The following is an 11,134-nucleotide window of genomic DNA, read 5'->3' as shown; positions in this document are numbered from 1 at the left end:
TACAGCTCTCTGCCTTGCCTAGCAACCAGCCTCAAGTGAGAGAGAGGCGCCATCCCTAGCAACAGGAGCTGAGCAATGAAAAGGCCTTGCACCTTAGCAACAGGGCCCTGCAGTAGAGAGAGGGCCTTCTCTGTGACCGACTGAAAACGCCTCTTTATTTATCCTGTGTGAAGTTCATCTGATGGTTCAGAGAGGAGACCCCTCCCTCTCTCTTTCACTTGCCACACAGCGAATGGAGCGATGCAGAAACTTGGAAAGGAAGAGAAGAAAGGGGCAGATACTTGGAGGATAAGATCATGACTAATGGTTGTTCTTTGCGGTGGAGGTCTGACAGAGACTCTAAAACAACTGCAGTGAGCTGCAGGCCACTGGTACAGAATGATGATGACGGGCTGGGGTGTTGGAGCACAGGCTCTCCTTTGCATATGAAGGAAAAGAGCGGGAACGTAGAACGAGGAAGGAATAGGAATATCGGAAAAGTTACTCGAGAGCAACTTGCTTGAATGCTGAAGGGACAGATTTGTGCTACCAGAGAGAGATTCATTTGAGAGATCACCGATGTGACTGGCGTTTAGGCAAATAAACCAAAAAGTCAATCCCTTCTCAAAGTGTTGGCTTAAAAAACATCCTAACAACACCCTCAGATGGTGGAACAGAAGGGCCATGAAGAGGTGTAGATGGTGGAACAGAAGGGCTGTGGAGAGGTGTAGATGGTGGAACAGAAGGGCCGTGGGGAGGTGTAGATGGTGGAACAGAAGGGCCGTGGAGAGGTGTAGATGGTGGAACAGAATGGCCGTGGAGAGGTGTAGATGGTGGAACAGAATGGCCGTGGAGAGGTGTAGATGGTGGAACAGAAGGGCCGTGGAGAGGTGTAGATGGTGGAACAGAATGGCCGTGGAGAGGTGTAGATGGTGGAACAGAAGGGCCGTGGAGAGGTGTAGATGGTGGAACAGAAGGGCTGTGGAGAGGTGTAGATGGTGGAACAGAATTGCCGTGGAGAGGTGTAGATGGTGGAACAGAAGGGCCGTGGAGAGGTGTAGATGGTGGAACGTGGAGAGGTGTAGATGGTGGAACAGAAAGTGTAGATGGTGGCCGTGGAGAGGTGTAGATGGTGGAACAGAATGGCCGTGGAGAGGTGTAGATGGTGGAACAGAAGGGCCGTGGAGAGGTGTAGATGGTGGAACAGAAAGGCAGTGGAGAGGTGTAGATGGTGGAACAGAATGGCCGTGGAGAGGTGTAGATGGTGGAACAGAAGGGCCGTGGAGAGGTGTAGATGGTGGAACAGAAAGGCAGTGGAGAGGTGTAGATGGTGAAACAGAAGGGCCGTGGAGAGGTGTAGATGGTGAAACAGAAGGGCCGTGGAGAGGTGTAGATGGTGGAACAGAATGGCCGTGGAGAGGTGTAGATGGTGGAACAGAAGGGCCGTGGAGAGGTGTAGATGGTGGAACAGAAAGGCAGTGGAGAGGTGTAGATGGTGAAACAGAAGGGCCGTGGAGAGGTGTAGATGGTGGAACAGAAAGGCAGTGGAGAGGTGTAGATGGTGGAACAGAAAGGCAGTGGAGAGGTGTAGATGTCCTAAGTACTTCCTTTGTACTTCCTTTTTTTTGATGGTGGGTTAAATTTAGGGGCCTGTTGTATTTCCCTCTTTCTTTCTCTCTCTTTCTCTTTTCCGTCACTGTCAGGTAGCCATCCTTTTTTTCCGGGTCAGTGAAGGAGGATAATTTAAGTTCTCCTGTCTGTTCAGAGGGATTGATTAAAGGTCCAATGTAGCCATTTTAATGTCAATATCAAATCATTTATGGGTAGCAATTAAGTACTTTAATGTGATTGTTTTCAATTAAAATGGTCAAAAATAAACAAAAATAGCTTCTTGGCAAAGAGTAATTTCTCAAGCAACAATTTCGCTAGGACTGTCTGGGAGATCTCTTACACTAAAAGGACATTCAAATCATTTTCGCAATTTCACAATATAATTCCAACCTCACAGTGTGTAAATATATATAAAACACAGGAAAATCACATATCTGACTGCACTGGCCTGTCAATCAGTTTATTCTTATCCATTAGTCCCTATCAGGGCTGTGGCAGGTCAGTAGGCCTGTATTCAGGGCCTAAACACGGTCATTATCAGTAACTCTATTCTTCCAGCAGCACCCTGACGCAAGAAAGGACATTGTCCCCACTCAGAGACCGCTCTGGGCGTGGGGATGAGCACCCAGGCTGCTCCAACAACTGCTTTACGGAAGTTTTATTTTCATCTCTGTTTTAGAATACCATCTTGCAATCACTATCAAATCTTAACTTATTCTCAGGACCAGAAATATAATAACTTTATATTATAGTCAATGGTTTGCCATTGAAAAAGTATCGGTATACTGTCTAACAATATTAAAAATAAAATTGTCTGTTTCACCCTTTGACTTTATGTCCGCCAGCTATTTCTCCACCTACAATTCCAGAAAATGTTTAGCAACTAAGAAAACTAAATAAACAAAGGAATGTCTGTAATGTTCTACTTGCATTTTCAATGAACCTTTAAGTCCTGAATGGTCACATTTCTAGTTTATGCTACGAGGGCATTGGGGTGCAATAAAACAACTGAGTGACAGTAGAAAATACAGCCTAGCGGGGTGAGTCATCCTCCCGACGTGAAAACATGTCAACTAACGAGTGAACCCAGCTACAAAACTTTGTTGACACTGTCTAGACCAGGGGTGTTCCTGGAGAGACAGGTACTGCAGGATTTTGTCCCAACTAGGCACCACACCAGACCAACAGAGCTAATTGATCAGTTCAGTGATGGACTAAATTCAACACACCTCGTCTTCCAGGTTGGTTAAATCAAAAACAGGACCAGGGTTGCCTACCCCTGGTCGAGACTTACAGTCCTGATTTGTAGTTAATTATCCGGCAGCATCGCCAAGGGAGGGATTTCAGATCCCAGAGATGATACCAGCAATAATCACAACATATAATATGCATTTCAACTTACTGTTGGGTTCATGATGAGCACCACAATGAGCATTGTAGCAGCTACACAGAACTTTCACATTATACCCTTTCCATCTCCTATTCACTCTCTGATTCTACCTGCCAATCAAACCAAGCTATTGGTTTATAAAAGGCTAATGATCACCTCTCGATTAGACGGCACTATAAGACGTTTCCCCACCAGCCTACTCCCACTCTAATTGGTGGCCTGATGCAGGTGGAGCAACTAATTGGATCCTTTTAATCCAGCCCCGCTCACCACCCCTTTCACACCATCACTGATCCTGCTGCTTTTGTGTCCTGATCAAAGCCCAGTCCATCTATGAATTGATGTTTCTCTGGTTCTCCCCCCTCAGTGACTCCTCTACAGAGTCATACCCTCCCAAGAACATCCCCTTTGACCCCAACAGATGGACTAATGTCAGATGGCAAAACAAATGTTTTACAAGGAATAGTGTTTTATCTGTGAGGAGGTGACGATTGGTGATGGAAACGTGGAGGTATTGTAGGGCACTTATCCATCGACGTAAGCATCCAACTTTGTCAAAAAAAAAACATTGTCTCTAGAATCTACCTCTCTCACAGAGTGGAAAAGAACCAATCTACGACTACAACAGTCTCAGGTAGCAGTATCCTTTTCTCAGTGACCTGAAAGAAATTGATAGATAAAATCAACACACATCCAGTTATGTCACCTGACATGAAAGAATGTGGATCAGGAAAGAATAGTGATATATGACTATATTACCTGACACTCCCTCTGCCTCTGCAAGGCACTCCTTCTCCAGGTTCTCCTTCTCGTCTTTCTCTGCCTCAGAAGTAATTCGAGCCCTGAAAGCAATTGATGTCAACAAATCCCCTTGCCCTGATGATCTAGACCCTCACCTACTACAATTAGCTGCAGACAAAATTGCTCCTCTTTTAACATAGTCTCACCCTAAAATGTAATGAAATCCGCAAGTTGTGGAAATCAGCATTTGTCCTACCTCTTTAGAAAAGAGGTGATCCCACTCTACTGAATAAGTATCGGCCCATATCTAAATTGTCTGTTCTGGCAAATGTATTGGAATCCCTAGTCATTAAGCAGTTTAAGGCCTACCTCCAGGAAAACAATATTTTCAGTGGTATGCAATCAGGTTTCAGTTCTAACCACAGCACTGTCACAGCAACTGTGAAGGTTCTGAATGATGTTCACCGTGCCCTGGATAAGAAGCTGCATTGTGTATCTGCATTCATAGACTTGTCAAAGGCATTTGACACTGTGGACCATACTGTCTTGGTGCAGAGCTTAACGTGTATTGGGATTACTCATGCTCTGGAGTGATTTGTGAACTACCTGTCAAATAGAACCCAGTGTGTTAAGGCAGATGGTTGTAAGTCGGACACCGTAGAGCTGTGCTGAAGTATGCCTCAAGGATTAATTTGAGGTCCCCTATTGTTTATTATCTAGATCAACAACATTTGGAGACATATTGAGACAGCTGATGTAGATGTTTATGCAGATGACACTGTTCTCTATTCAAATGGCAGCCGTTTGACTTTGGCTTTTGAAAAATCTCAAACAGCTTTCAACTTCATTCAAATCAAATCACATTTTATTTGTCACATACACATAGTTAGCAGATGTTAATGTGAGTGTAGTGAAATGCTTGTGCTTCTAGTTCCAACCATGCAGTAATATTTAACAAGTAATATAACCTAACAATTTCACAACTACCTTATACACACAAGTGTAAAGTAATTAATAAGAATATGTACATAAAAATATATGAATGAGCGATGGCCGAACGGCATAGGCAAGATGCAGTAGATGGTATAGAGTACAGTATATACATATGGGATGAGTAATGTAGGGTATGTAAACATTATATAAAGTGGCATTGTTTAAAGTGGCTAGTGATACATTTATTACATATATTTTTTCATTATTAAAGTGGCTAGAGATGAGTCAGTATGTTGGCAGCAGCCACTCAATGTTAGTGATGGCTGTTTAACAGTCTGATGGCCTTGAGATAGAAGCTGTTTTTCAGTCTCTCTGTCCCAGCTTTGATGCACCTGTACTGACCTCGCCTTCTGGAAGGTAGCGGGGGAACAGGCAGTGGCTCGGGTGGTTGTTGTCCTTGATGATCTTCATGGCCTTCCTGTGACATCGGGTGGTGTAGGTGTCCTGGAGGGCAGGTAGTTTGCCCCCGGTGATGCGTTGTGCAGACCTCACTACCCTCTGGAGAGCCTTACGGTTGTGGGTGGAGCAGTTGCCGTACCAGGCGGTGATACAGCCCGACAGGATGCTCTAGATTGTGCATCTGTAAAAGTTTGTAAGTGTTTTTGGTGACAAGCCGAATTTCTTCAGCCTCCTGAGGTTGAAGAGGCGCTGCAGCGCCTTCTTCACCACGCTGTCTGTGTGGGTGGACCATTTCAGTTGGTCCGTGATGTGTACGCCAAGGAACTTTCCACCTTCTCCACTACTGTCCCGTCGATGTGGATAGGGGGCTGCTCCCTCTGCTGTTTCCTGAAGTTCACAATCATCGTCTTTGTTTTGTTGACATTGAGTGTGAGGTTATTTTCCTGACACCACACTCCGAGGGCCCTCACCTCCTCCCTGTAGGCCGTCTCGTCGTTGTTGGTAATCAAGCCTACCACGTAGTGTCATCTGCACACTTGATGATTGAGTTGGAGGCGTGCATGGCCACGCAGTCATGGGTGAACAGGGAGTACAGGAGAGGGCTGCGAATGCACCCTTCTAGGGCCCCAGTGTTGAGGATCAGCGGGGTGGAGATGTTGTGACCTACACTTGGCATGTAGTTTTCTCACTTATGGGTGGCACAAATTGGGATATGGGGAGGGTAGTGGGCAGGGTATAGGCAAATAATAAATACTGTAGTATATATACTCAGAAAAAAAAGAAAAGTCCCTTTTTCAGGACCCTGTCTGACAAAGATAATTCGTAAAAATTTAAATAACTTCACAGATCTTCATTGTAAAGGGTTTAAACACTGTTTCCCATGCTTGTTCAATGAACCACAAACAATTAATGAGCATACACATGTGGAACGGTCGTTAAGACACTAACAGCTTACAGATGGTAGGCAATTAAGGTCCCAGTTATTAAAACTTAGGACACTAAAGAGGCCTTTCTACTGACTCTGAAATACACCAAAGAAAGATGCACATAGTCCCTGCTCATCTGCGTGAACGTGCCTTAGGCATGCTGCAAGGACTGCAGATGTGGCTAGGACAATAAATTGCAATGTCCGTACTGTGAGATGCCTAAGACAGCGCTACAGGGAGACAAAACAGACAGCTGATTGTCCTCGCAATGGCAGACCACGTGCAACAACACCTGCACAGGTTTGGTATATCCAAACATAACACATGACAGGTACAGGATGGCAACAACAACTGCCCGAGCTACACCAGGAACACACAATCCCTCCATCAGTGCTCAGACTGTCCGCAATAGGCAGAGAGAGGCTGGACTGAGGGCTTGTAGGCCTGTTGTAAGGCAGGTCCTCACCAGACATCACCGGCAACAACATCGCAAAAACTTTGGATTTTGACCCCTACCCCTTTGTTCAGGGACACATTATTCAATTTCTCTTAGTCACATGTCTATGGAACTTGTTCAGTTCATGTCTCAGTTGTTGAATCATATGTTCATGCAAATATTGACACATGTTAAGTTTGCTGAAAGTAAAGGCAGTTGACAGTGAGAGGACGTTTCTGAGTTTACTATAATAATTACTGTTTTGTTTTTGCAGACTGTCGTGTTTTCGAAGACATTACTGTATAATTTAATGTAGTGTTTTTGTGGTCTGTTGTATAATGCAGTATTTACTGTTATACTATTTATTCTACAGTATACTCCAACATTCTAAAGTAAGTATACACATGATTGAGGTATACTACATTGCGTAGTATAGTATTCTACAGTTTACTACAGAATTCTATAGTAAGTACTGTAGTATTCTATAATAAACTGTATTATTTTTTTATGTGGGACCCTTCTATTGTCACCAATCATGTGATCTCTACTGTGTTGTGGGGTGGACATCACTAGCAACACTCAGGCTCAAACACTGGTACATTCTTATTTAGAAGGCCATTTTAGGAAAACTTCTACTTTATCTATCCTTTCTCCTAGCTTGAATGAAAAGAAGCTCAAATCTCAATGTTGTTTTATGCTAACAGTCCTGAAAATTAGAACCGAGCATGGAAAAAGTCCTTTAAATTACTCCCCTGGTCTTGGAATTCCCTCCAAGCCAACCTAAAGCTCCAGGATCTGGTAGGAGTTGTTTCTAATTGTCACCTGATGTCACTAGTTTGCGTTTCCTTACGTAAGGAAGCATGTTGTTTTACTTAACAAACAAAACACACACATCCACTGTTTGTTTGCTGGTGTATTTGTGCTGTTGCCAGCGTCTTCTGTCTGTGTTGTCCGTTTTGTCTTACTTAGTTTATCCCCTGTCCCCACAGGAGCCCTTTGCCTCTTGCCAGGCCGTCACTGTAAATAAGAATTTGTTCTTAATTGACTTACCTAGTTAAATATAAAAAATATGGCAATAGGCGTAGTTCTGTGTGTGAAAATGAAAATGAGATGAGAAGTTTCCTTTATGTTATATTCCACCCCTGATGCTTCTCACTTTCCACAATGTTTCAAGAGGGTGTCCTTCCCAACCAGAAACCTCTTTCACATTCATTCCTTCCACATCACATCCATTCAAGCACCTAAGCACAAAAGACCATCCACAGCCTCAGTGTTCAAATGAAATGGTGCGACTAGTTGAAGTTCTTTCTCCATTAATGGTCCACCTGGGACCTGGATGGAAGCAGAGAGAAGCCTATTGTCTGTCATTAGCTGTGGTGTTGTGTGATGGCTGACTGACAGGGACAGACCTCTCAGGAAGCCTGATGATGATGAGTCCTGTTAAGAGCAGAGGAGCCCCTGATAGTTCATTGAGTGGTGGGTTGGTGAGACCAGTGTGAGTCTGAGAATAGAGATCTATCAGCCCAGATGGACCCTGCAGCCTGCTCCAATCAGCTCACAAAAGTGATATAATTACCAGTGCGGGAGGGGAGATGGCCGCCACCTTTTGAGTTCTCCCGGTCCCCCCTTTCCCACCCACCCATTCTACCACACTCCAAGCTTACTGATTTTGCCACTCCTCCCAGCCCAGCCGTTATCCCCCCTCCAACAACAGGCCAATTTGTCCCCGCGGCCCAGTACCCCACGCCCACCCGCTGCGTTATTTATCCCCTCTCCTGCACTTCAATGGCAGGTATTGATTAGAGAGCGACCACCCCCCCTTCACGTTCCCCGAAAACCTGGCCCCCCTCTTCCTAGCAACCTTTAATCTGATTACAGGCTTTCTGCAGCCTTTCACATGGGGTTGGCCTCAGGGGGGACAATGGCAGGCAGAGTGGTTTCACACACACTCCCAGGGTCATGTGATCCAGGAGAGGAGCTCCCTCCAATCTCCTCCAGCACCCCGGGTCCTTTCAGGGGGGACTATAGGAGGGTCTGCCCACCTGCTTGTCCGCCTGCACTCTTCAAACACAGGATTAACAGGGACATCTCTGTTACAGTCCCACTGCCTCCTCCTCCTGCCTTCTGCATCCCGCCTCCATCCCCCTCTGTCGGCCCCTCAAACCCACAGCCTTGTTTGATTAGCCTGAAGAAGATATATGAAGCCATTTCCCTCTCACTTTCTCCCCCTCATTCTCATTCTTTACCTCTTCTGTCTCGCGTTCTCTCTCACTCAGTTTGAAGCTCCAATCCCTCCTCCCTCCTCCCACCTCCTCATGGGAAAGCCATGTGAATCAGGGAAATCGCTGCTCCACCCTCCCTGCTCTCCCCTGCTGTCCATCTCATTTATCCCATGTAATCCCCTAAACCTGGGCTGGAGTTGCTGCACACTGCCTTAGTGTCAAGGTTCCCCTGGTTGACTTTCCTCCCATCAGGATTAGAAGTGGTGAATTCCTCATAAAGCCACTTCAGGGGCCAAATATAGTGACATGCGCTCACTGAACTTGCTCCAGAGTAGATTCAATATGAGGAAGCTGTCCAATTCTTTCCAAATGCAGATATATACAGTATATTTTGCTACTCAGTTCCTGTAGAAGACATTTTCTATTGTGAATAAAGTGTCCCTTGTAAAATATTCTGAAAACTATTGTGTTCAAACTGATAGTTAAGAGAAGTAATCTCATAATTAAGCTTAAATATATAAATCACAATTTGTGACCTCTTCACTCATGAAACCAGCTGGTTTGTCAGGCAGGCACAAAGCTAGGGTCCACACTGAGTGTTTAGAGTTCATTAAACGCCATGGTGATGGATCAGGAAATGACCCTATTGACTAGTCTGTCCAGCGATCGGGATCTCTGTTAGACCTCATTACCATGAGAATACTGGGATTGGAAAGGTTGGCCCTGAGGGTGACCAGTCTGGTATGACCAACATGGACAGGCAACAGACCTCCATCAGGCCAGCTCAGACCCTCTCCTTAACCCACCACGCCCTCACATATGCTCAGCGAGAAATGACATGGTTTGCTTTCTGTCTGTGTTTATGGTCCTACTACTTTGACCTGATGCAGATATTCTTGAAATATAAATGCGTATGGGTATGTGAGAGTGAAAGTAAGAGTTATTCAGGGGTACTTGGTACAATGATGGTGATAATCATGTCTGCCAGACCTATAATGAACATACCATAGAGAGTCTCAGACAGAAGACACATCAGTGGCGTATTTAACCTTTATTTTGACAGGGAGTCAATGCTGAGACCAAGGTCTCTTTTCCAGATGAGCCCTGTATAGCACCACAATACACATCAAAATACAATATACACATGAAACTACACATCCATATACACATTAAAATATACAACAATACATTAAAATAATACCTGTCACAGAAAACACAGGGTGAGAGATGAGGGAAGGGACTTGGCTGAGAGTAACAGATGGTAGGGCCAATACCAGGCCTCAGTTAGTCAGAGGGGTGCTCTTCACTTCACAGAGTGTGACAGAGATTGATCTAACCTTTGACCTCTAACATGTTGCCCTATAAGACTAAACAAGTGTCTTTGGTTATGTAATACAGCCCCTTGGGCCCCTGGATTGACCTCTCTAAGCCCTCCAACTCCCAACTTTGACCGGAGGAAGTGTCCAGGCTAGGTCACAATGACATCGGGTTGTGCTTCGTGAGACAGGACAGAGAACCCTGCTTACATACCTCTGATTGGCTGTGGCTCAAGGCACAAGAGCAGGATCTTTATTTTTACTAGCTCAGATTTGAACACATGGTGAGGTCAAAGGTGCTGGTCTAAGATCTCACTTACTGTAGACAAGACAAAGGACCCTACATACATTGCAAAAGCTTTATGATAACTATGGGAGCAATAGCATCACACAATAAAGATCCAAAGCTGATTCGTGGTAGGTATGCTCTGTCACACCAGCCTTCGCTTTGGCTTCCCCTACTGTCCAGCTCAGGCGATCGACGTCGCCAGCCTTCTAGCTGCTGCTGAACCTGCTGATGGCAAACGCCCTTCACTCATCAACCCCGGACTTGTCTCGTCATCATTACACACACCTGGTTCCAATCCCCACTCTGTCATTTGTCTTTTTTGGTCATTGTAAATGTTGCTTGTTTTCCTGAGAGGAATCTCTCCTACTATTTCCTGTGTACCTTTTTGCATTTTGGGTTTCGTCCCGCTTTTATTTATATGTATGTGTGTATAAATAAACTAAATAAAAAAGAAACGTCCTCTCACTGTTATCTGCGTTTATTTTCAGCAAAATTAACATGTGTAAATATTTGTATGAACATAACAAGATTCAACAACTGAGACATAAACTGATCAAGTTCCACAGACATGTGACCAACAGAATTTTAATAATGTGTCCCTGAACAAAGGGGGGGACAAAATCAAAAGTAACAATCAGTGTTTGGTGTGGCCACCAGCTGCATTAAGTACTGCAGTGCACCTCCTCATGGAGTGCACCAGATTTGCCAGTTCTTGCTGTGAGATATTACCCCACTCTTCCACCAAGGCACCTGCAAGTTCCTGGACATTTCGGGGGGAATGGCCTTAGCCCTCACCCTCCGATCCAACAGGTCCCAGATATGCTCAATGGGA

This window comes from Oncorhynchus nerka, linkage group LG28 (assembly GCF_034236695.1).
Source record: "Oncorhynchus nerka isolate Pitt River linkage group LG28, Oner_Uvic_2.0, whole genome shotgun sequence".
NCBI lineage: Eukaryota > Metazoa > Chordata > Actinopteri > Salmoniformes > Salmonidae > Oncorhynchus > Oncorhynchus nerka.
The sequence above is the reverse complement of the archived record's forward strand: the minus strand, read 5'-3'. Positions refer to the sequence as shown.